The sequence below is a fragment of the Triticum aestivum genome, chromosome 5B (assembly GCF_018294505.1).
Source record: "Triticum aestivum cultivar Chinese Spring chromosome 5B, IWGSC CS RefSeq v2.1, whole genome shotgun sequence".
NCBI classification, from domain to species: Eukaryota; Viridiplantae; Streptophyta; class Magnoliopsida; order Poales; family Poaceae; genus Triticum; species Triticum aestivum.
Genome location: NC_057807.1, coordinates 176,221,985 through 176,227,698, shown reverse-complemented (window position 1 = coordinate 176,227,698; position 5,714 = coordinate 176,221,985).

Sequence of the window (5,714 nt, the reverse complement as noted above, 5' to 3'; positions counted from 1 at the left end):
GGGTCCATCCCTCCGTCCTTGGGCAACGCAGCCTGCTCCAGATTTGTGTCTGGGCTACTCCAGGGGCGATATCCCAAGAGTTGTCCGATAACAGGTCTAAGCCATGCCTGTCGTGACTGTCTGGTGCTTCTGGCATAGGCTCGAATCTGTCGAAGATCAAGTCTCCGCGAATGTCTGCCGTGTAGTTCAGGCTTCTGAAGCTGATCTGATGGCCAGGGGCGTAGCTGCCGATCTGCTCGAGATGGCCAAGCGAATTGGCCCGCAGGGCAAAGCCACCAAACACGAAAATCGGTCCGGGGAGGAAAGTCTCCCCCTGGACCGTGTTGTTGACGTTTGAAGGTGCCATCAAGCCCTGTAACGACGACACAGAGGAACTCTCAATGAAAGCACCAATGTCGGTGTCAAAACTGGCAAATCTCGCGTAGGGGGACCCGATCTGTGCGTCAAGGCTGATGGTAACAGGAAGCAAGGGACACAGATGTTTACCCAGGTTTGGGCCCTCTTGATGGAGGTAAAACCCTACTTCCTGCTTGATTAATATTGAAGATATGGGTAGTACAAGAGTAGATCTACCATGAGATCGTAGAGGCTAAACCCTAAGAGCTAGCCTATGATGGTATGATTGTAATTTTGATCGGCCTTCTAAGGACCAACCTCTCCGGTTTATACAGACACTGGAGACGGCTAGGGTTTACATGGAGTCGGTTACAAGGAAGGAAACACTATATCCGGATCGCCAGGCTTGCCTTCCACGCCAAGGAGAGTCCCATCCGGACACGGACCGAAGTCTTGAGTCTTGTATCTTCACGCTTCAATAGTTCAAACGATGTATACAGTCCGGCTGACCGGATACCCCCTTATCGTGGACTCCCTCACCCGACACAGGTAGTAAAGGTAAATTCTCTCTATAGATATGATAAAGTTGAAATTCCCTCTACTAAATTTCATAGCCCATGCTTAGATGAATTTGATGACTTTATGGCTAGACAAGAAAGTTTTAATGCTTATGTTGGTTGAGAATTAAAGAACAATGCTTTTGAGATAGGACGCTTGAGTGATTATATGGCTAGAGTTAAAGGTGAACTTAAACTCGTTAGCAAATATGCTTCTATGGTTGCTACTCAAGCTGAGCAAGTACTTAAAGCTCAAAATGATTTGCTCGATGAATTCAACAATAAACATGACTTTGCTATTAGAGTGGCTACTAGAACTGGTAGAATGACTCTGGAACCTTTGTATCCTGAAGGCCACCCTAAGAGAATCAAGCAAGATTCTCAGAGAAATAACTTAGAGGCACCTAGTTCTTCTAAAAAGAAGAAAAATAAAAATGATAGGACTTTGCATGCTTCTAGTGAACCTGTCGTAGACACACCTAAGAACCCAATGATATTTCTATCTCTGATGCTGAAACACAATCAGGTGATGAACATGAACCTAGTGATAATGTTAATGATAATGTTCATGTTGATGCTCAACCTAGCAAAAACAATGAAGTAGAAATTGAACCTGCTGTTGATCTTGATAACCCAGTATCAAAGAATCAATGTTATGATAAGAGAGATTTTGTTGCTAGGAAGCACGGTAGAGAAAGAGAACCATGGGTTCAGAGACCCATGCCCTTTCCTCCTAAACCATCCAAGACAAAGGATGAGGAGGAATTTGAGCGCTTTGCTGAAATGATTAGACCTATTTTCTTACGTATGCGCTTAACTGATATGCTTAAAGTAAATGCTTATGCTAAATATATGAAGGATATCATTACAAATAAAAGAAAGATACCAGAAGCTGAATTTTCCACCATGCTTGCTAATTGTACTTTTAAGGATGGAATACCAAAGAAACTTGGTGATCCAGGGGTACCAACTATACCATGCTCCATTAAAGGAAATTATGTTAAAACTGCTTTATTTGATCTTGGAGTCGGTGTTAGTGTTATGCCCCTCTCTTTATATCGTAGACTTGAATTGAATAAGTTGACACCTACTGAAATATCTTTGCAAATGGCTGATAAATCAACTGCTATACATGTCGGTATTTGTGCGGATGTGCCTGTTGTGGTTGCAAATGTCACTATCTTAACGGACTTTGTTATTCTGGATATTCCCGAGGACGATAGTATGTCGATTATCCTTTGTAGACCCTTTTTGAATACTGCAGGGGATGTTATTGATTGCAACAAAGGAAATTTCACTTTTCATGTTAATGGTAATGAGCATACGGTACACTTTCCGAGGAAACAATCTCAAGTTCATAGCATCAATTCTATTGGAAAAAGTCCAACTATCATTATTGGAGGTTTTGAATTTCCTCTTCCTATTATCAAGAAAAAATATGATATTCTTATTGTTGGGGATGTTCATATCCCTGTTGAGGTAACTTAGTGTTATTCTAAATTTCTCCGGTTCCGTGCTATTCGGAATGAGTTTGTTGATTTGATCAACCTTATTAGTGAATTCACTTTGATGATCATGAGATGGATGAAACTAGAAGGCACAACCTTCTGTACCCTCTTTTTACTTTCTGTTATTTAGAATAAATAAAGCAAAAATAGTATTATCTGTGAGTTTTCTGAATTATCTGTGCAATAAAAAATATCCCGAAAATAAAAGTGCTCCAAATGCCCTGAAATTTAGTATGATTTTTTATGGAATATTTGAGGATTTTAGGCACTGAAATCACTGCAGGAGGGACAAGCACCAGGCCACGAGAGTGGAGGGCACGCCCACACTCCCTGGGCGCGCCCCCTGTCTCGTGGGCCCCTGGTGGGCCCCCTCCACTTATGCCAGCACCCACACACTCCATCTTCTTGCCAAAAAAATCCCCATCCAGCTCAAGCACGAGTTCTAGCTCTTTTTGCTGCGATTTTCGATCTCCTTGCTCAAAGCTCCATTCACAAAACTGCTTTGGGAGATTGTTGCTTGGTATGTGACTCCTCCATTGGTCCAGTTAGTTTTTGTTCTAGTGCTTTATTCATTGCAAATTTTTGCTGCATAGGTGACTATATTCTTGAGCTTGCATGTTAAATTTATGAGGTCCCAAGTAATTATAATGCATGATATAGGTGCTACGCACTTGTAGGAGTAGTTTCTATCAATCTTGTTTAGTTTTATTCACTTTTATTTTGAAGTTACTAAAACTTCAGAAATTTTTCAGAAAAAGAATTATGTCTAGGAGAATGTACCAAGGTGGTTCCTCAGTAAAGAAAGGACTCGGGATTGCTATACGTGAGCAAGTCGATGAACTACGGAGGGACGCAGAAGTACGAGCTTGTGAGTGGCCATCAGACGATTTTATGGTCGAAGCAGGCTTTAAGGAGGAATTTGACGCGTATGTGCATAATGCTGATCTGGAGGACTTCTTACAAGATAAGTGTCCTTAGTACTATCAATTGACTGATTCATTTGTGCGAAGGTTTAAATATAAATGTACACGTAATTCTACGAGTGTCCTATTTGATATCTATGATACATCTTATACCATGGACTTAGAGGATTTTACAACTGCTCACAAACTTCCGCAGTGGGGTAATATTAATGATCCCCACAAATCTGAATTTAGAGATTTTCTTGCTAGTATTACTGTGGGAGAATCTAGGGACATAGCACAAGCTACCATAGGGAGCATTCATTTTCCTGCTATACAATATTTTGCTCTTTTTATTGGTAAATGCATTAACGGTAAAGATGAAGCATGTCATATGTGTGTCCCTGATCTTTGTGTCCTCAAGAGTGCCATGTTAGGTTATAAAGATTACAACTTGGGGGCAATAGTTGCACGTAGGTTGCATAACAATGGTAGGGCTGGAGATTTATTTGGAGGAATTTATGCGACCCGTGTGGCTAATTATCTTGGTATAGCCCCACGAGAGGGGGATATGACGTTACCTCCTGTTTATTTAGATTATGACGCTATGGTCCAACATCATTTTCTTAAGAGGAATGAACAATTCCTCCAGTATCGACTAATCTTTGACAAACATAACGCTGTCCATGTTACTCTTCCTGCTCCTTTCCTTTTTGATTACTAGGCAAAAAGAAGATATGTTGTTACCAGGGAGGAAGCAGTTGAACATGAGAGGAGAGCGGAGGCGGCTCGCCAACATGCCGCAGCTCAGGAGGCATTTACTGCTGCATCTCAGTACAACCCCGGGTACAACTACGGATATCAGCCAGGCTACCCTTGGCATTAGACCAACTTAGGCCAAAAGCCTAAGCTTGGGGGAGTATGTATTTCCCACCGACTTTACATTCGTGTTCACACACTATTCTAGTCGTTGGTGCTCATACTCTTTCACTGTATTATCCATGCTAGTTTAATTTTCTTTTTCTAGCTTTCTTCTTGTGTGTTTGATAAACCTTAAGAAAAACCAAAAAAATTAGTTAGTTTAATTTCCATGCTTGTAGTAGTAATTAAATTGAAAAACCCAAAAAGATTTCTCATTCTTCTTCTTACTTGTTGGGAGATTTGCCTTGTAAATAGTTTTCTTTTCTTTTCTTTCCTTTGGGGGTCGAGAGTAGAAGACCATATTGGAAATGTTCAGTGGCTCTCATATGCATGATTTATTATTTAACTTAGAGCCCATATTACTTTATCTTCTCTCTTTTGTTTAATGCTTGTGGATTCCAGCTTAGTCCAATGCACGTGCACTATTATTATTATACAGATCGTTTGGTCATGCAAGTGAAAGGCAATAATGATGTTATATGATGGACTGATTGAGATGAGAGAAGCTGGTATGAACTCGACCTCTCTTGTTTTTGTAAATATGATGAGTTCATCGTTCCTGATTCAGCTTATTATGAAGTGAACATATTTGCAATGACATTTAGAGATTATAGTTGCTTGTGCCATGCTTGATTAGCTATGAGTTATAATGGTTTACCTTGCCTGCCAACATGCTATTAGAATGATTATGACGTGGTATGATGGGATGGTATCCTCCTTTGAATGAATTGAGTGACTCGACTTGGCACATGTTCACGCATGTAGTTGAAACAAATCAACACAGCCTTCATGATATTTATGTTCATGGTAGATTATATCCTACTCATGCTTGTACTCGGTGTGAATTAATTCTAATGCATGTTCATGACTGTTGTCGCTCTCTCATTTGGTCGCTTCCCAGTCTTTTGCTAGCCTTCACCTGTACTAAGAGGGAATACTTCTTGTGCATCCAAACTCCTTAAACCCGAAAGTTGTTCCATATGAGTCCACCATACCTTCCTATATGCGGTATCTACCTGCCGTTCCAAGTAAATTTGTATGTGCCAAACTCCAAACCTTCAAATGAAATTCTGTTTTGTATGCTCGAGCAGCTCATGTTTCAACTAGGGCTGCCCATATCTTCCATGCTAGGTGGGTTATTCTCAAGAGGAGTGGACTCCGCTCCTCATTCACGAGAAAGGGCCGATAACCAGGATGCCCTGTCCCATGATCCAAAAAGATCAAAGCAAATCAATATAATTAAACAAAACTCCCCCAGGGCTGCTGTTAGTTGGAGGCACTCGTTGTTTCGAGCAATCCATGGATTGATGCTTGTTAGTGGTGGGGGAGTATAAACTTTTAATATTCTGTTTGGGAACTGCCTATAATGCATGTAGTATGGACGATACAGCCATCTCATAGTTGTTGCGTTGATAGCGAAAGTATGCCGCTCAAAATGTTATTCAATCTCTATTTTAAAATCGAGCTCTGGCACCTCTACAAATCCATGC